This window comes from Pristiophorus japonicus, chromosome 19 (assembly GCF_044704955.1).
Source record: "Pristiophorus japonicus isolate sPriJap1 chromosome 19, sPriJap1.hap1, whole genome shotgun sequence".
NCBI lineage: Eukaryota > Metazoa > Chordata > Chondrichthyes > Pristiophoridae > Pristiophorus > Pristiophorus japonicus.
In genome coordinates, this window is record NC_091995.1 from 31,140,180 (window position 1) to 31,162,121 (window position 21,942).

Below are 21,942 nucleotides of genomic sequence, written 5' to 3' on the forward strand. Positions count from 1 at the left end.
GTGGGTGCACATGGGGTTATAATTGGATTAACAGAGAGTTCAGATGGCATTTTAGGCCTGGAGCAGGTTACAGAGGAAGAAAGAGATATAATGAGCTGAGGTTAATGTTGGGTGGATAATATAAATCTGATTAGGAATAACTGGGTGCAATTTTAACATCACACCGTAATGTAAAACATGATATCGGCTGGACCATTCCCACTAACCTCTCCCGATTTTTGTTCCCTTTGAGGTTAATGGATACGGAGAAGGAGGGACTGGTTTGAGGAATGACGCAGTCGACAATGCCTGTGTTATGCTTTTGTGTCATAGCGGAATTACACCCATTGAGTCGGGAGGTGACAATTGCATGGATAAAGGTTTCAGCATCAGATCAGCTGAGCAAGGGTCGGGGGAGGGCAATTTTACTGAGGGGAAATTTGACGGTCTACATCCACTACATGAGTCAACCTGGACCAACTGTCTAACCAATGGCAGCTGCTGCGATCTAGATGGAGTGACGTAGCAATAGTCACAGGGGTGTGGATATATTAAGTGTGAGATTGCAATATGGTTTGCATTCTCTGGGGATCGTAGAGCTCACGTTAATTACTAACTTGTTCATTCGACAGGTACAGCCAATGATAGTTGTTATGTACCCTAACCCTCTCACTGGAGGATTGTCTCCTGTATAAATCAATCTTCTTTTGGTGCATTGCCTCGTTTCAGCAGCTCCGGCTTTTAGCAGATCATGGGACAACAGTCTCTTCAGATAGAACATTTCTATCCGATTCTTTTATGTATTGGTGTTGCTGGTAAGTATTTGCTAACCATGACTAATTTTAGTATCCTGTTGTTTTCCCCACATTACAAGGACTACACTCCAACAGTACTTCATTGGCTGCAAAGTGGTTCGAGACGTCCGGAGGCCATGAAATGCACTATATAAATGCAAGTATGTCTGTCATAACTGCATCATTACTTTCCCGATGCGTTTTTTTTCCTTTGTAGCTTTAAATGCACCACCACAGGTGAGGTAATAAAGTGTAGGAATAAATAACATGTCCATTAATGAGCTCGTCTGATTTACGTCCCCATTGATATCAACAGGAATGGAAATCGATCCGGTTCTATCTCATTGATTGGGCGGTCAACCCCTCCACGTTGCTACGCAGGTAGCGAGGGTGCAAATGGACCCTGTGACATTTACTTGCCAGACCTGGCCTCTCGTATTCCGAGTCCAGAAGATCTTAGATTCAGGTCCTACTTCAGTGACTTGAGCTCCGTTTTTAACTGACATTTAGATGCAGTAGTGAGAGGGCGCTGCACCATCACAGATGACACCTTTTACATGAGATGTGAACAAATAATAGGTGTGAGCCTGAAAATTTATCTTGTGTGGTGGCCCTAAATGGGCGCTATTGGATCGGCCACCCATTATACACAGCACCTGATATTCAGTTGCATTGCAGTTAAGACAGCCTGCCCACGATGCCATGGGCTTCCCATCTGGAAAGTTGCATTAGAAATGCACCCATTGAGTATTTCATATTAGCAGATCATGAAGTTCCTCCAAGAAAGTCCCTAATCGCAAGATTTCCTCGAGGATCAGCACTTCCTCTTTCGATTAGGCATGTTACAGACTTCTGGACTCAACATTTAGTTCAACAATTTCAGATCATAACACCTGCACCTACTTTTTTACATGGCAGATGTCGATGATTCTGCCATTCCCATTTACACTTCTTCCTCCACATCTTTTGTTTCGTTAATTGTCCCATTACAATCTCATTTTGCTTTGCACTATCAGACCTTTTGTCATTTAATCTCTCCTGCTTTGCACCCATATGACAAATATTCATTTTTGTTATTGTCTCCCCACCCACTTTTCCTGCACCTGTAACTGCATAATATCTGTTACATGTCTAATTTTTGCAGTTCTGACGAAAAGTCACTGAACTTAAACGTTAACTCTGTTCCACAGATGCTGCCTGATCTGCTGAGGTTTTTCAGCACTACATATTAACTATTAGCTCTAGTGTTAAACGGGCGACATGAATTGGCTGCCCTTTATATACCACAACTTATATTCCTGTTACACGACTTCCACGGAAAAATAAAATCAGGTGTGGCATTCAGTGGATGACCAATTTAATAATACTATTTTGCACCCATATAAAGTTAAAATTAAACTCCACGCTCCTCTGGTCTCGCGATTCCTAACCCCTTGAATTCTAATGGGGTTTCCATGTACATCTCTGCTGACTGTTTTGCTAACTGTCCTGATTTTCAATTACTTCCAGCGAACCTGATGACAGTTTTGATACTTTTCCAAGGAAAGTGTGGTCTTTCCAAAGGGATCGCTCGTTATATGATGGCCATGGCTGCAGGAGACCTAATGGTTTTCATCTTTAATGTTATTGTGAGCCAAATCATTATGTATAATTTCCCAGATTCATTGTTGAATTACACTTACATGTGTCGTTTCAGTGCCTTCATGCAAGGGCTTAGCATTCAACTTTCCATCTGGTTAACAATGTCGTTCACCTTTGACCGCTTCATAGCCATTTCTTGCTAGAACTTGAAGTCAACATATTGCACTGAAACAACGGCCACCTTGGTTATGATAACGGTGTGTGTGCTTAACATTTTGATCAATGTTCCCATGTTTTTCCTCTATGAGCCCTATCATATTGTTAACAAAAAACCATGGGGCTGCCGTACCGTAACAGGATACTTTACTTTACCGGCATGGAAAGCTCACCAATGGATTACGAACATCTCAAGCATGTTACTTCCAATCCCTTTGCTTTTGCTGTTAAATTCTCTTACTGCCAGGCACATCTTATTAGCGAGTAGGGCCCGCAGAGCCCTGAAGAGCCACAGCAATGGAGAGATTGGCAGTGATCTCGAGATGAAGAGGCGAAGAACATCCATCATTCTGCTCTTCACTATGTCGTGGAGCTTTATTGTGCTTTCGGCGCCAATTACTGTAATGCACATATGTGTCGGTGTCACGGAGATGGTTGCGTTCCAAGGTTTAAACACCCTTTATTTGGCTGTTAAAATCACACTTCTCTTGATGTGCACGACTTCCTGTACAAACACTTGTATTTATGCAATGACCCAGAGGAGATTCAGAGCAGAGATGAGGAATATGTTGAAATATCCGTATACGCTCGTTATTAAATTATTTAAATAATATTTACAGCAGGAAACAAAACAAAGTTATTTATCTGGCGTTTCGGTTATAAATTTATTCAAGTCATTTTTCAATTCTTGGTGTACCACCCATTCTGGATTGCAACAGTCCACTTGGTTTATGAACTCCTGGAAGAATCCGCATAGCTTGTCAATGCAATATCATCCGCTTCAGAATCTCTGGTTACTTTTGTTCAACAGGTTATTAATATCCACCGACTTTGAATGCTGGAAGACAGGGTGCCGTGCACCAACAGAGGGATTCGCAGTTTGAAATGATTAAGACCTTAAAAGCAGTACCTCAACAGTCACGAGCATAAGAACGTCAGTGGTACACTGGGTTTTATGGTAAGGGGTAGAGAGTTTAAAAATAGAGATTAAATGGTGAATCTCTATCAGACTTAATGAGACCACAGTGTCAGTACTTTGTGCAGTTTTGTGATTCACACCATAGGAAAGATTGGAGGCAATTAAAAGGGTACAGGGAAAATAGACAATTATTCAGAAGGAATTGAAAAACTTGGCTTATTTTCAGTCAGAGGAGAATGTATTACTGGATGAATTAATAGTCGTTGAAAATTATGAAAGGATGGATCAAAGTAGAAAGAAAGAAAGATTTGTGGGCCTGGAAGTAGTGGTCATCGATTTTAAGATTTTGGACGAAAAATCATTATTTCCCCATTTGAGGGCTGTAACTTTTGCAAGCTGGGGTGCTTAGCGCCAGGTGCTAATGCTTCCTAGCTTTCAAAAAAATGTCTTTCGCACACTAGGAAGAAGTGGATAACTAAATCAAGTGCTGCCTTTCCTTCTTAGAAAGCTAAAGAACGATGGCAGGACGGAAACTTTAGCAGCACCGCATGCTGGGACTTCTAGCGCTCAGTGTCCATTCCCCTCCCTTAAATTAAAGGGCCATTGCTCGAGACTCTGCTATTTAAAAGTCACCTATCTGTACCACAGAGGAGCGACGATCCCACGCGATGAATCCGGCAGTCAAGCAGCGTGCCAGGCTTAACAATTGCGGGCATGAACCCGCGAAGAAAATGGCATCAACAAAGGTAAGTTTTTTTTTAAATTAGCTAGGCCACCTCACCTTTAACGATCGCCTGATAACGGCTGGCCGCTCAATCAATGCCTCATTCAGCTGTAGGCAATTTTGACCGGGTGCTGAATAAACTTCATTACAGGTCGAATTGTGATGCTGTGGAATGCATTGTCCATATTAACGATTGATGCAAAGACTAGGTCACATTTAAGAATCGGTTAGATAGGATACTTGAAGGCAATTCGAATCTAATGACATTGGAGTAGTGCGACCAGACTACTGCCTGCGTTTAGGACTACTGCCTACGTAGATGACAAAAGCTGGTGCAGACTGGTTGGTCCAAACTACCTTTTCCGTTTTGCAATTTCAAAGTAGTTCATTTCCCCCCCTGATTTTTGATTTGTTTTTCTTTTGCGGGCAAGGCTGCAGGCATAACTAATCCCCAGCTGCAATGAAAAATTGATCGTGTGCCTTCAATTTCACCAGCTTCCATCTCTCTGCTGGCGCTGCAATGATGGCGTTAGCAAGGGGAATCCACGATAATGAAACAGCAACCATGATGGAACATTGATATATACCCCAGCTAGGAAAGTGGGTGAATTGGAAATGATGGTGTTGCCCTTCTCGGTGATAGAAGTTCAAGGAGAGGATGCTACTGTTGAAGTAACCTTGGTGAGTCGCTGCAGTGCATCCTATAAATTGTACATATTGAAGCCAGAATTTGCCAGTGATGGCGGGTTGCACACCGAGTTCAATGGCATAGACACTTATCAAGCAAACTATTATACCCTGCACAAGATCTACATTTTCGGGTGGCCTTTCGCTGATGTAGTGGCTTTGGGCTGGGGGATGGGGGGGCGGTGCGGGGGTGCGGGGGAGCACGGTGGATATGCGCCTCTTGCAGACACCACGGAGTGAATAGTTAGGCAGATAGAGCAATTTAAATTTTGCAGTAAATGTTGTTCTTCTGAGATTTCAGCTAATGAAATGTGTTGGGACACAGCAGAGAGAACTTCACTCTGCATTTACGCTGTGCTCCAACTGACCATGAAGTGTTCCACATGCAAAAATGTGAAAAATCTTGGCAATACTAACATGGTCAATCATGCCAATTGCATGTTATTCTCTCATTAATAATTATTTGCTTTGCAAATGTAATGAATGATATGAAGTTAGCTTCTGGAGGACCTGCATTGTTACATAATTGAGCAATGGGTGCAGTGCTAATTTTGTCTCGTCCCAATTCATATTTCTGCAAAGCTTTTTTGCTCCTTTAGCTGAGGGTGCCAATAGTTAACGGTGACACTCTTTGCGACAACCATGGCCATTTATCTGGGCCTGAAATTACCTATAAAGCTCAAGGAGAAGGACAGTAACGATGCAGACCAAGACACCATGACTCAGTTGGCTGTCGAATGTGGTGTGTTGGGGGGAGGGGGGGGTGGGGGTGCGGCGGGGAGGAGTTAATGGGTGGAGGGAGGGTTGAGAACAGCGGAATAAAAATGTGGTGGTGAAAGGGTAATAGATAGTGTCCTCTGCAGCCAATTACCAGAATCCCAAAGTATGTTTCATACCTGGTGCCAGGGTAAGTGATACCTCATAGGTGCTTGAGAGGATTTTAGAAAGGAGGGCGGTAAATCCAGTTTGTCATGGTCCAAATCGGAACAAACGAAGTAAATAAGAGCAGAGAGGACGCCCTGCTGAGGGAGTATCAGGAGTCAGGAGCTAAGTTAAAAAGCAAGATCTTGAGGGAAATAAACTCATGATTATTGCCTGCGCCACCTGAATATAGGCATAGAAACATTTAGATCAGGAGAATTAACACGTGCATGTTGGCATGCTGGTTATCACGTGGTTAATGGGCAATTGTGGGAATTACGGTTCCATTCCAGAGGACACTGGCACCAGTACTGGGATAGAAAGGAGCTGTACCAATGGGAAGGGCTCCACCTGAACCGGGATGGGATGTATTTCCGAGCAGAAACGATAAACAGCGAGATGACAAAAGGATTTAAACTAGTAAGATGGGGAGCGTTCTAAAAAAATAAAACCAACCTATATGTAAACAAAACAGGAAAGGAGTGCACACGAAAGAGTAAAGTAAGAGAGGACATTGATGGACAGGGAATAAATAGAACAGGATTTTAAAAGCAAGTTTAAAAATAAAGTGAGAGAAACTGATGACAAAAGTGAATTAAGCTTTGTGTACAGCAATGCACTCAGTGTTCGTACTAAAACAAGGGAGCGGGAGGCAATCAGGCATTGTGAGGAACCAGACATAGCAAGGATTACTGAATAATGGCTACAGAAAAATCAAGACTGGGAATTAAACATTGAGGGATATAAAATATTCGAAAAAAATAGAGAAGAGCAAAGGGAGAGGTGCAGTTGTACTTATTAGGAATGACATAATGGCAGTTCAAAAAAGTGATGCAGCTATCAGCAAGGCAGAAGTAGATCCATGTAGGTAGAGATGAAAGGTAATAGATTGTACCTGAGCTACGCGCAAATTGTCACAGGGACAAAAAGATTAGTGGTTTCATTGCGTGCCTCAAATAATGGTGTGGGAGGATTTGTGTTTTTCTTTTTGGGGCACTGGCGTCACTACAGGGGAAAGAGGCAGCTGTTCTGTTGGGATGGGATCCACATAAAACGGGCTTGGGCCAGTGTCCTGACGAACTGAATGACTAGGGCAGTAGACAGGGCTCTAACGTAATGAAGGGATGGAGTGGGGTTGGAGGATAGAGGAAAGAGTACATTTAAAAGCAGCAAGAAAAAATGTCAATCTCGAGAGAAGAGTATTGTTTTGGGTAAAAATAAGCAGAGTGGATCTGGAAGGTACCGAGAGAGAGAGAGAGAGAGAGAGAGCGGGAGAGAGAGAGAGAGAGAGAGAGAGAGAGAGAGAGAGAGTAACAAATGTTATCAGGCACTAGTGACTATGGTGACATTAAGGAAAAATAGAAAAAAGCCATTGCTATCGGAAAATCTGAGGCATTCACAATAAAATTGATGAATTAATAGTGGAGATAGAAATTAATAGGTTTGATCTAAAAGCAATTATGGAGATGTCGTTTCAAAGAGGCCATGGCTGAGAACTAAATATTCGATACTCAACTTTTAGAAGAGATAGGAAAAATGGAAAAGGAGGAGGGGTAGCCCTGTTAATAAACGATGGCATAAGCATAGTAGAGATAAAGGATCTTAGATCCGATAATCAATAAGCAGAATCAGATTGGTTTGAGCTAAGAAAGATCAAGGGTCACAAGACATTGGTGTGAGTTGTTTATAGCCCCCAAACAGTAGTTGTAATTTAAGACACAATCAGGAAATTAGCAATGCACTTAATAAGGGTAATACAGTAATCACGGGGGACTTTAATCGAAATATAAATTGGGCAAAATAAATTTGCAGTCATAGTGTAGAGTACGAATTCATGGAATGTACATACGATAGTTTTCTAGATCAGTACGTGAAGGAACCAACGAGGGAACAGACTATTGTAGAGCTAGTATTGTACAATGAGAAAAAATTCATGAATAAGCTTGTAGTAAAGGGGCATTTGGTGAAGAGAGAACATAATATGATAACATTTTATATTGAGTTTGAAAATTATTCAGTTCAATCCGAAACTAGAGTCTTAATTCTACACAAAGTAAACTACGTAGGTATGTGGGGCATGTTGGCTAAGGTAGATTGGGAAGTTATTTAAAAGGTACAATGGTATACAAGCAATGGATAGCATTCAAAGGATTAATACATAATTTTCAACAAATATATATTCCTGGAAGGCACAACAACATCACAGGAAAAGTGGTCCAACCGTCGCTACCAAGCCAACTTCAAGATAGCATTCTACTCCTCTTCCTCCTCATTGTCAGCAGCCTTCTCCTCTTCCCCCTTCTTCCCTCAATAACTGTCTCCTCACGATGGCTAAGTTGTGCAGCATGCAGCAGACGACATGTACCTGACCAATGTGGTGAGGGGCGAATTGCAGGTAGCCTCGAGAGTGGTCCAGGCATCGCAAACACTGCTCAATATGCCAATTGTCCACTCTATGAGGCTCTATGTCGTTATGTGCGACATGTTGTACGGACACTCTGGCTCAGTATTGCGTAGAGGGGTCATAAGCCAGATGGCGAGCCCATAGTTTTTGTCCCCGAACAACAACCCATGCCCTTCTGGCAGTTCCTTTAACAACATAGATATAGTGCTCTCACGTAAAATGAAAGCCTGGATACTGGCATCCACTGCCATGATCCGATGCATATTGTTGCAGATGAACTGAATGTTCAGGGAATCAAACCCTTTCCTGTTGCGATAAATCTCGGAATTATTCAAAGGTGCTCTCAAGGCGATGTGTGTACAGTAGATCGCAGCCTGTACCTTGGGGAAGCCAGCAATTCTGGAGCGTCTCACAACCCTGTCTTGCATTGCCATGCGTGGTCAGAGCGAAATTGATGAACTGGTCCCTTTTGGCATACAGTGCAGCAGTCACCTGTCGAATGCAGCAATATGTGCCATGCTGCGAGCTGCAGCATATGTCCCCAGCTGTGGTTTGAAATGAGCCAGAATCATAGGAGACAAGTGCTGCAGTGACCTTCACTTCCACAGGTATGGCAGTCCTCCTGCCACTTCTTGGCTGTATGTATTAGCTGGCAGATCTCTGTGATGAGCAACTTTTTAAATTGCAGCCTGCGAATGCAGTCTGCCTCACTCAGTTGTAGGTATGAGCGCCTCTCCCTGTAGATTCGATCAGGGTTTTGCATCCTCATCATCAATCCCGCAGCTATCTGGTTTCTCCGATGTTGGTGTTGTATTATCCATCGCCTCTATATGGCATGCATGCAAAACGACCTTATGACATGGGGCATAGTCAAAATTGCATCTATAATTATTATTCTTATTATGGTTATTACTGGTATTGTGAGACAGTACTTACTGAAGCACTCTCACCTTTGCTGGATGGCGCCAAAGCAGAACCGATCACACCCTGGTCTGTGATTGCAGAACCCTAGGCTCTGTCGCTATGGAGACGTGATGCACAGTGATTTATGCTACCTTACTTATAACTTTGGGCGAGGTGAAATCTGTATGTTTGCTGCTGTGCATAAAACTGTAGTGCAATTTCCGATGCTCACCGGGCTCGAGGCACAGTTTGGAAAGTCTGCCAGCCGGATCGCTCACTTGGCCAGCCAGAAATGCAGGAGATCTGCGCCATCCTTTAAAAAATCGGTGTTGGCGAAAATCTCTTGAATGCCAAATAAAGTTCAAAAACGGCACAGAAATCAGTATTCACCCAGAGCTGCGCCAACAAATCTGGCGTACAAAACATCTGGTGTTGAGAGTTGTTGGAACCTCGAAACAATCTTTACCAATCACGAAGTGCAGCTCCCATTCTTAGCCACACATTAGCTCCTTGCAGGAGGCAGTGCTGGCCAGTATTGGCAGGGTCATCGCTGACAACTTGGCCAGCGGCAGGGCTGAATGGATAAAAGAAGAGGGTATCCTCCTACATTTCGCTCCTTCTCACATGCGTAGCTTGCTTAACCGCCCCCCCATCACCACAATTCCAAACTTTGAGACTTCCTCATTTGATACACGCACAAAATGCAGCCTGGCAACCAGTGGTTGAAGAAGAAGAAGAAGAAGAAGAAGGAGAAGAAGAGAAACAGAAACCGCAGAAGGAGGCCATTTCGGCCCATCGAGTCCGTGCTGGCTGTCAAAGAGGCGCTGGTCCTTGGTCAGCAGCCCTAAAGGTTACATATCAACCTATGAACAATGACAGAAAGGCAAAGAGCACCCAGCTCAACCAGTCCGCCTCACGTAACTGCGACACTCCTTATAGTGAAAACAACTACACTCTACCATAACCGGATCTCCTGGGAGAGGCAAAAACCAGATAAAAACCCAAGCCAATTTAGAGAGAAATAATCTGGGAAAATACCTCTCCAACCCATTCAGGCGATTGACACTCGTCCAGCAGATCACCCTGGACGTAATCAATTCCCTGCAGTACTTACTATTATATCTGCACCGTCCAATAAAAGGTCATCCAGTCGAATCCCAATTATCAGCTCCAGGTCCGTAACCTTGCAGGTTACTGCACTTTAAGTGTCCATTCAACCATCTTTTTAAAGTGGTGAGGGTTTCTGCAAACACCACTCTTCCAGGCAGCGAGTTCCAGATCCGCACAAGCCTCTGCTTAAAGAAGCCCCCCCTTCAAATCACCTCTAAACCTTCCACTAACCACCTTAAAACAATGTTCCCTTGCAATAGACCCTAGCACCAATGGAAATTTACTCTTACTGTGCACTATGTCCAGGACCCTCAATATTTTTTAACCTCAATGAGGTCTCCCCTCAACGTCCTCTGTTCCAATGAGAAGAAAGCCAGCCTATCCAATCTGTCCTCATAACTAAGATTCACAATTCCAGGCAGTATCCTACTAAATCTCCTTTGCGCCCTCTCTAGTGCAATCACATCCTACCTATAATAAGATGACCAAAACTGCACACAGTACTCCAGCTGAGGCCGAACGAAAGTATTATACAATTTAAGCATAACCTCCCTGCTCTTATATTCTATGCCTCGGCCAATAAATTCAAGCATTCCGTATGTCTTCTTAACCACCTTATCCACCTGGCCTGCAACTTTCAGGGATCTGTGGACAAGCACGCCAAGGTCCATTTGATCATCTACACTATTAGGTGGCCTACCGCTTAATGTGCATACCATTTCATTATTAGCCCTCCCAAAGCGCATCACCTCACACTTCTCTAATTTAAATATCACTTGCCACTGTTCTGCCCACCTGACCAGTAGATTGATATCCACCTGTAGCCCATGACTTCTCTCTTCATTATCAACCACACAGCCAATGTTATTGTCGTCTGCAAAGTTCTTAATCATACTCCCTATATTCAAATCTAAATCGCTGATATATACCACAAAAAGCAACGGACCCAATATTGAGCCCTGCAGAACCCCATTGGTAACAACCTGCCAGTCAAAACAACATCCACCAATCATTACCCTTTGCTTCCTACCTCCAAGAACATTTTGGATCCAACTTGCCACTCTGCCCTGTATCCCATGAAGGCTTTAACCAGTCTACCAAGTGGTCTATCAAAAGCCGTGCTAAAGTCGATATATACAATATCGTATGTACTACCCTTATCGACACTCTTAGTTGACTCCTCAAAAAATTCAATTAGGTTCGTTCAACACAATCTTCCCTTGAAAAATCCTTGCTGACTGTCCCTAATTAATCCCTGAAGAAGAAGAAGATGAAGAAGAAGAAGAAGAAGAAGAAGAAGAAGAAGACGAAGAAGAAGAAGAAGAAAAAGTAGAAGAAGAAGAAGAAAAAGTAGAAGAAGAAGAAGAAACAACACCGTTACTCGATTTGACACTCCCAGACATCAGCTCCTCGAGGTCATCCTGCAAGTCCATCTGAAATGCCCCTCACTGAAAGTCACCAGTCTTCCACCTGCTGCAGCTATTGGGATTTCAATGCATAAGAATACAAAAAAGGAATATACAAGATATTAAGGGAATGCATAACGGTGATTCGTTTATTTATTGATGTTGTATTGGATGGAATGATGTATAAAGTTGCATTGGAAAGTTTGCTTTGTACTGGCCAAGAGAACGCTGTGATGGTCAGTAACAGAGGGAAGGGAAGGTGTGGGAGAAATGTTGAAAGGGAAATTGGGGCTCTGTTTATTGGTACTACAGGTTGAAGATTCCTTCCCATATATCCCAGCCAGAATGTCTGGGTTGCATCCTCCCTTCAGCTTCCTCACTTTCTGCTTCTACCTCATTTGTGTCTTCATCTTCTATTTCCTACTGTTAGGCTTCTTTCTCTTCTGTTATTCCTCTTATGAGTCTTTGTCTGCTGCTTCCTCCTCTTCTGCATCCTCTTCAGCTTCTTCCACTTTTACTTCTTCTGCTTCTACTTCCAATTCTGAATTTTCCTCTTCTGTGGCTTCGTCTTCTGCATCTTCCTCTTCTCCTTCCTCCACTCCTGTGTTTTCCACTTCTGCTTCCTCCTCTTCTGCATCCTCCTAATTCTTCACCTTTTAATTTTTCTGCTTCTATTTCTTCCGCTTCTGCATGTTACTCTTTTGCATCTTCATTTTCGGCATCGTCTTCTGCGAATGGATGCTGTGAGTCTGAAATAAAGGCATAGAATGCTGTATATAATCATCAGATCATGCAGCATCTCAACCTGAGATGTGGAGCTTTTAAAATGTATTGTTCCAAGCCTCTACATCAATAACATTTTAAAAATCCAGTCCAAAAGCTTCAATGCAAATTTATCTGAAGATGTTCATCTCAATTTAAGAGCAAACTCAGTTCTCATGTCGAAGTTCACTGATGTGATGTTAAGTCGGGGTGTTACGCCGACTGACGTCACACACTATTAATTTGCATGTCCACGGCCAGCACAGCTGTCATAATCGCTGAGGCCCTCGCCAAAATGGTGGAAGCTGAGTCCGGCACCACAGAAGGACGCAAGAGTGCCAGCCGCCATTTTACACCAGATCAGGATGGTAACTCGTGGTGGTCAGTGGCCCAATTCCGAGGCCAGAGGAATTAATATTAGTACTGCATCAGAAAATAAGATGAAGACAGTGAGTAATGATAAAATGCCTTTATCTGAATGCAAAAAACATTCCTAACAAGATAGTCGATTTAGTAGCACAAATGGAGATAAATGGCTTTATTCTAACAGCCTTCGCAGAGACGTGGTTGCAAGGTAACCAAGGTTGTGAACTAAATAATCCAGATGAATTGACGTTTCAAAAAAAGAGGTAGGATGGAAAATGAGGGAGCGGTAGCCGTGATAAAAAGGATAATATAAGGAGAGTAGCAAAAAAGAATCTTGACAAGGAAGATCAAAATTAGAATCAGTATGGATAGATATAAGAAATAAGAAGGGGAATTGTTTACAGGTCCCCAAACAGTAGCTATACCGAAGGACTGATTACTAACAAAGAAATTATAGGAGCTTATAACAAATGTAATGCAATAATCGTGGGGGACATTAATCTTCATAACCTGGGCAAATAAAATTGGCACAGGTAGTCTGGCGGAAGAATTAATGGATTGCATTCGTAACAGCTTTCTAGAACAGTACGCTGTGGAATCAACTAGGTGACAGGCTATATTAGCTCTTGTATTGTGTAATGAGCTAGGGTTAATTAGTAATCTGATAGTAAATGATAATCTGGAGAAGAGTGATCAGAATATGATAGATTTTCACGTTGAGTTTAAGAATGAAATGCTTACATCCGAAACTTCTATACTTAAGCAGATTTAACATGGTTTTTTAAAAGTGAAATCGTGCTTAACGCATTTATTCGAGTTTTTTGAAAAAGTAACCAACAGGGTACATAAAGGTGAAGCAGTGGATGTAGTACATTTGGATTTCCAAAAGGCATTCGATAAAGTGTGAGCTAAAAGATTGTTATGCAAGATAATGGCTCATGGGGTTGTGGTAATATTTTAGCATGAATAGACGATTAATTAACGGACAGAAACAGAGAGTATGGATAAATGTATTTTTTCCAGTTGGCAGGCTTTAACTAGTGGGGTGCCACAAGGATCAGTGCTTGGGCCTCAGCTACTTACAATCTATATTAATCACTTAGATTAAGGGACCAAGTGTAATGGATCCAAGTTTGCCGAAGATTCAAAGCTAGGTTTGAAAGTAAGCTGTGAGGAGGATACAAAGACTTTGCAAAGGGATATAAACAGTTTAAATAAGTGGGAAATAAACTGGTAGATGGCGTATAATGAGGGGAAATGTGAGGTGATTCACTTTGGCAGGAAAATAGAAAAACAGAATTTTATTAAATGATGAGAAACTATTAAATGTTGGTGATCAGAGAGATTTAGGTGCTCTCTTACTGGAAACACACAATCAGCAGGCAGGTACAGCAAGCAATTATGAAGGCAAATGGCATGCTGCCATTATTGCAAAAGCGTTGGGGTACAAGAGTAAGGAAGTCTTGCCTGAATTGTACAGGGCTTTGTTGAGAACACACCTGGCGTACTGTGCTCAGTTTTGTTCTCCCTTTCTGAGGATGGATACACTTGCCTTACTGGCGGTAAGACAATGTTTCACTGGTTTGATTCTAGAGATGAGAGGGTTGCCTAATGAGAAGCGATTGAGTAGATTTGGCCTTTACTCTCTGGAGTTTAGAAGAATGAGAGGTGGTCATTGAAACATATAAGATTCAGAGGAGATTGACAGGGTAAATGGAGAGGTTGTTTCCCCTGGCTGGGGTGCCAAGAACTCAGCATAAGGGGTCAGCCGTTTAACACTGAGAGGAGGAGAAATTGCTTCACTCAGAGTGAAGTGAATCTTTAGAATTCTCTACCCCACAGGACTGTGTATGCTCAATCGTTAATCATCTTCAAGGCTGAGATAGATAGATTTTGAACTCTGGGCGAATCAAGGTATATGGATACAGAGTGGTAAAGTGGAGTTGAGGTCGAAGATCAGCCATGATCAAATTGAATGGTGGAACAGGCTCAACGGGTCGTAAGGCCTACTCCTGTTCCTACTTCTTATGTTCTTATGTTCATATCTGCTGTTTTCCCTCTATCTCTGTCGTTAATGTCTTAGTCCAGACATTTTCAACGATTTACATTTGTCCTTGTAACAGTGCATATTCTGGACCTGCTATGTACATGCCCTTTCGATTAATCAGTGGGCTTCAATCAGTGATTCTCATACACCATGCCTGTTTACATGGATTAATTTCTCCACCAGGTTGGCTTTACTGAGTCATTATTTTCCATTTACTTATAAAGAACAGTGCAGATGCCTTCCATCGCTGCATTGTGTTATGTCAATGGCTGTAAATCACAGCCTCCCTGGGAAACGATGCTTCTGAAGAACCGGGAAGACATCGAAAAAGCTGATTTTCAGCGCACAATGCGCATGCAGGAGCTTGACAGATCGTAGACATCTCGGGAGGATGACATATCGGGAGCGAGGACATTCTTGGGCAAGATTGTGGGATTTACGCATTTCTTGCTCAGCACATGTCCTCAAATATGTTGCAGCTGTAATAGCTGTTTACATTCGCAAGTGTTTTAAAACATACAAAATCATTGTAAAATAAAATTATAAACACATAGTTTATTGTTAAAAACCCTCTGCACTATGGTCAGTTTATTTTTAACCATATTTGAAAATCATTTTAAACAATTAGGAAAATATTTTATTTTTATAAAACATAATAACTTTAATTTTAATTACTTTTAAATATGTGTGGTCTGTTTTATATTTTTTTTATTATTTTGCGTGTTCGGTTTTGTTCCCATTAATAGCACTGAGAACTCGTAGATACCCGTGTCTCAGTGATCTGAATAGGAACCTGAGAAATACTTATGTGATTGGCTGAGCAGTCACATGTGATGGCATTTTGTGCGGGGGTGGGAACACACTTCGCAGCGTGGAAAGGGAAGGCCTCCCCATCGGAATTCAGGGTGCCTCCAAAACCACTACGTACTTTCATAAAAGCTCTCCAGCGGTATACTGTAATTATGTGAGGTCTGTTTTTTTTATGTTTAATTGTGTGTTTGTTTCTCCCCCGCCCCCCCCCCCCCCCATTATAGCAATGAGAACTCGTGGATATGGAGTTCTTATTGCTATTAGTTGGAAAACTGTGGAATACTGTTCCTGATTGTCTGAACAGTCACACGTGACTGCATCTTCTGTGTGGGAACCTCTGGCCGGGAGTGCGTTTCGCAGTGCAGGAAGAGAAGCCCTCCCCAACAGATTCGCAGCCTCCTCCCAGATCACCAGTTAATTTTGTACAAATATTTCAGGTCGGAGGCAATTTCCCGCGGGATGCCTCCAACCACAATTTCATCCCCAGGGTCATCTGCCTTTAGTAAATTGTTGTGTTTCTGTGACTGTATATATTCCAATAAACATCGGTATTTATCTTGCTCTGCTGCTGTGTCTCTGTATCATTTTATTCATCCTCGAGTTATGGGTGTCGTTGGCAAGAATGGCTTTATTCCTCTTCACTAGTTGCCCTTGAGAAGGTGGTGGTGAGCTTTCGCCTTAAACCGCTGCCATGCTTGTAATAAGGTGCTCACAAAGAGCTATTAGGAAGGGAGCGCAAGGATTTTGACCCAGGAATGAAGAAAGAATGCGAATGTATATCACTTCAGAATATGTGTGGCTTGGAGTCGAATTTTAATTCCATCCACCTATTGTCATTTGGCCTTCTCGGTGGTGGAGAACAAGATTTTGGGAGGTGGTCTATATAAAACCAGCTGCGTTTCCTCTCGTTAGTACACGCTGCAGTTGCGGTATATTGCTGGTGGCGGGGGAGGATGTTTAAGGTTGTAGGTGGGGTGCTGATCAACCGGGTTGAATTTCGTTGGATGGTGCCGAGCTTCCTGATTGCTATTGCAGCTGCATCTATCCAGGCAAGTGGACAGTATTCCATCACAATCTGACTTTTGTCTTGTAGATGGTGGAGAGGCTTTGTGTATCAGGAGGTGTGCCACATGCAATAGAATGCTCACCCTCTTACCTGCTCTGGTAGCGACGGCATTTATGTGTCTGATCTAATTGAGTATCTGGGCAATGGTGACGCTGAGGATGTTGATGTTCGTGGCTTGTGGCACAAATTCCATTTACCATAGATATTTTTCAGCTCTTGCTGCCTGCAGGCTTAAACCGCATCATTGTCTGAGGAATTGCAAATGGAGCTGAACACTGTGCAATAAATAATGACCATACTGGCTTTGCAATTGATGAGGTGGAGGTTAATGACGAAGGTGCTGAAGATAATTCGGCCAAAGTTGCGAAGCTGAGGAACTCATGTATCACTGATCAACCCTTTACATATCAACCTCTTTTCTTGTCTCTCCATATCACTCATAACTAAATAAAGCATGAGTATGGCCTATTAGAGACCAAAAAGGATGCGTGTGTGTGGAAGCTGAAGACAAGTTTATGGCTATTAATTAATACTTTGCCTCTGTGTTCACAAAAGAGAGTGATGATGCTGACATTGTAGTTCAGGAGGATACGGAGAGTGAAATATTAGATGAGATAAACATAGTGAGCGATGAATTATTAAGAGCTTTAGTAATTTTGTAAGTAGATACATCACTAGGCCTGGATTAAATGTATCCCAAGCTATTAGGGGAAGCAAGGAAGAAAAGAACAAAGGCTGTGACCATCATTTTCCAATCCTGTCTGGCTACAGGTTTTCTGCCACAGGACTGGCGGTTTGCTAACGTTGTACCTTTAGCTAAAAAGGAAGAAAGGGATAGACCGAATAATTAGAGGCCAATCAGCCTAATCTCGGTGTTAGGAAAATTATTGGCAAAAATGCTGAGGGACATTATAAATCGACATGTAGAAAGTTACAGATTAATCAAAGACAGTCAGCATGGATTTGTTAAGGGAAGGTCGTGTCTGACTAATTTGATTGAATTACTTGAGCAAGTTACAAGGAGCGCTGTTGAGGATAGTACTATTGATGTAGTCTACATGATAAGGTCCCACATGGCAGACTAGTCAGAAATGTTAAAGCCCATGGGATGCAAGGCAATTTAGCAGGATTCAAAGTGTAATGTTCGACCAGCATTTTTGCGACTGTAAAGCTGCTTCCAGTGGGGTTCTGCAGGGCTCAGTAATAGGTTTCTTGCTTTTTGTGGCCTATATCTATGATGCACACTTTAATGTAGGTGGCAAGATTAAGAATTTGCAGATGATACAAAAATTAACCGTATAGTTGATTGTAAGGAAGAAAGCTGTAGACTGCAGGAAGTTATCATGGGACTTGCCATCATTGCAACAGGTGCAAGGATGTCTTACTGCAGTTATACAGGGCCTTGGTGAGACGGCACCTGGAGTGTTGTGCACAGTTTTGTTCTCCTTACCTAAGAAAGGATATACTTGCCATAGAGGGAGTGCAGAAAAGTTTCAATAGACTGATTCCTGTGATGGCAGGACTGCAGTATGAGGAGAGATTAGGTCGACTAGGACTATATTCACTCGAATTTAGAAGAATGAGAGGGGATCTCATTGAAACATTTAAAATTCTGACTGGGTTGGATAGAATGGTTGCAGGGAGGATGTTTCCACTGGTTGGGAAGTCTAGAACAAGGGGTCACAATCTCAGGATACAGGGTAGGACAGAGATGAGGTGATCCTGTGGAATTCTCAAACACAGAAAGCTTTGGAGACCAAATCACTGAATATATTTAAGAGGGAGCTAGATAGATTTCTGGAACAAATGGCATCAAGGGATATGGGGGAAAAGTGGTAATATGGTGTTGAGATAGAGGATCAACCATGATCATATTGAATGGCGTTGCAGACTCGATGGGCCGAATGGCTTACTACTGCTCCTATTTTCTATCTTTCTATGTTTCAAGTGGACAGAAAATTGGCACATGAAATTTAATCAGGAAAAGTGTGAGAAAATTAATTTGGGGAAGGCTAACAAGGCAAGGGAATACACAATAATGGTAGGATATTGAGAAATGTAGAGGAAAAGAAGGATCTTGCCATGCATGTCCGTAGATTCCTGGAGATAGCAGGACAGGTAAATAAAGTGGTTAAGAAGGCATTTGGGATGCTTTTCTACTTTAGCTGAGGCATAGAATATAGGAACAGGGAGGTGATGCTTGAAATGTATAATACTCGTTCGGTCACAGCGAGAGTAATGCATGTAGTTCTGGTCACCACATTACAAAAACATTTGATTGAACTAGATAGGGCACAGCAGAGATTTGCGAGGATGTTGCCAGGACTGGAAAATTTTAGTTATGAGGAAATCTATTTTCCCTGGTTTAGAGGTCAATAATCAGTGGACATAGATTAAAGTTATTGCTAGGAGGATTAGAAGGGAGTTGAGGAGACATTTTTTGATCTAGAAGTTAATGAGGCCTGGAAACCATTACCTGAACTTATGATAGAGGCAGAAACCATCATTACCTCTAAAAAGTACTTGGATATGCATTGAAGTGCCGTAATCGAGAGGGCTATGGATCAAGAGCTGGAAATTGGAACGAGGCTATTTTATTCTTTTTTGTCTGGTGCAGAGATGAAAGATTGAATTGCCTGCGGCTTTTACATAAATGTCTGTGATGCTTTGATTCTATGATTGTACTCAGTAACACGATTCAATGTTTCTCTCTGCTGCTATCTATCTTCAACATTCAATCTACTCCGTCTCCCGCTCATAAATATTCCCTGTATAACTCAGTTTAATCTCTTTTGCTTTGCTAGTGTCTCTCTATATAACTCGATGGGAACTATGTGGTTTCTTGTTTAAAGCCTGTTTATACCTTGTCCCATTTTACTCTCCATTGAAGTCAACAGAGACTAAAATTGGGGTGAAAATTGAGTGAAAAACCGATTTGACACTGTCCCGTACAGGCGCAAAGATTAAGTTAAGATTGGGCCTCTTGGAAATGCAGTGAGTATGTGTTAAGCAATTCGCTAAATAAATTAAAGAATCTGATTACCAAGAGCACGCTAATGAGATTAAGATGCTGTGAAGTGCCACAATCCCAGAGCTGGGGAAATAGTGATACTGAAAGTGCCCATTAAAATGAGTTTATTTGCAGTCCCCAATAAGTGTCCATGGACCTCAATTTGCTCAGTGACTTGCAAAGAACCGTCTTAATAGTGTTTTTTGCATTAACCGTCCCCAATGACAGCTATATTGAAAGTTCTGTATCTCAATGGAGAATTGGCCAGCATATAAATCAGTGTGGCATTCAATGCATTGCCTCGGTTTTCCAGCCAGAGCCTTGCCTCCAAGAAGCTTTGTGCATTTGTGTATAAGATGTGATAATCACAAGCTGTAGATTGAATGGTGATTGGCTATCCGATTCTAGCATCATTGGCATTCTTGGCAACTATTTCTAATCAATTATTAATTTTGGATAGTCATTCTTTCAATGCATTGTTATTTTTGCTACGTGTTGCTACCTCCATATGTTTTTCCCACGCTTGTCCAGTTACTGCTGACAGTCTCACTTTTCCTCATTATTTTAAATCTTCGGGTTAAACTGTTTTTTATCTTCACATGTTGACAGTCATGCTGCGCATATGCAAGATTGTTTGCTTCTGACCTATTCTGTCACCGAATTTTCCCAGGTTTGTTAACTGACATCGTGTCAGAATATGAACTAAACCACAGCCTATTTAAATTAAGATTTTTGAAGAGATTGGGAGGAGTGAAAGCATTTTAGAGCATTTCTAAAAACCTTTGGGCTGAATTAGATCAACGAAAAATATTTGTAATGGTGACAAAAAGAGTAGTAAGCCAGAAGACTGGGAATATTTTAAAATTCAGCAAATGAGGAACACGAAATATAGAAACATAGAAACATAGAAAATAGGTGCAGGAGTAGGCCATTCGGCCCTTCAAGCCTGCACCGCCTTTCAATGAGTTCATCGCTGAATGTGCAACTTCAGTACCCTATACCTGCTTTCTCGCCATACCCCTTGACCCCGCTAGTAGTAAGGACTGCAACTAACTCTTTTTTGAATATATTTAGTGAATTGGCCTCAACAACTTTCTGTGGTAGTAAATTCCACAGGTTCACCACAGTCTGGGTGAAGAAGTTTGTCCTCATCTCGGTACTAAATGGCTTACCTCTGATCCTTAGACTGTGACCCCTGGTTCTGGACTTCCCCAACATTGGGAACATTCTTCCTGCATCTAACCTGTCTAAACCCGTCAGAATTTTAAACGTTTCTATAAGATCCCCTCTCATTCTTCTAAACTCCATTGAATACAAGCCCAGTTGATCTAGTCTTTCTTGATATGTCAGTCCCGCCATCCCGGGTATCAGTCTGGTGAACCTTGGCTGCACTCCCTCAATAGCAAGAATGTCCTACCTCAAGTTAGGAGAGCAAAACTGTGCACAATACTCCAGGTGTGGCCTCACCAAGGCCCTGTACAACTGAAGTAACACCACCCTGCGCCTATACTCAAAACCCCTCGCTATGAAGGCCAACATACCATTTGCTTTCTTAACCACCTGCTGTATCTGCATGCCAACCTTCAATGACTGATGTACCATGACACCCAGGTCTCGATGCACCTCCCCTTTTCCTAATCTATCATCATTCATATAATAGTCTGTCTCTCTGTTTTTAACCACCAAAGTGGATAACCTCATATTTAGCCTCATTATACTTCATCTGCCATGCATTTGCCCACTCACCTAACCTATCCAAGTCACTCTGCAGCCTCAGAGCATCCTCCTCGCAGCTCACACTGCCACCCAACTTAGTGTCATCCGAAAATTTTGAGATACTACATTTAATCCCCTCGTCTCAATCATTAATGAACAATGTAAACAGCTGGGTCTCAACACAGAACCTTGCGGTACCCCACTAGTCACTGCCTGCCATTCTGAAATGTACAGTTATCCACTATTGTCGGAATAATAGAAAAGCATAGTATTTTTTAATCGATGAGTGATTGCTAAATGTTAATGTTAAGAGAGACCTGTCTGTTCTTATACACGAATTATTAAAGATGTAACAGCAGCGCATTTGGAAAGCAGTGACAGGATCGGTCCAAGTCAGCATGGAAGTATCAACGGGAAATCATGCTTGACGAATCTTCTAGAATTTTTTGAGGATGTTACTAGTAGAGTGGACAAGGGAAAACCAATGGATGTGGTTATTTGGAATTTCAAGGGGCTTTTGA

At 42.1% G+C, this 21,942-nt stretch overlaps 1 pseudogene; it reads left to right on the plus strand.

Annotated features, from left to right (window-relative positions):
- The first annotated feature begins 730 nt into the window (after nt 1-730).
- On the plus strand, nt 731-3,181 carry LOC139230417 (probable G-protein coupled receptor 139; annotated as a pseudogene).
- The last annotated feature ends 18,761 nt before the right edge of the window (nt 3,182-21,942 follow it).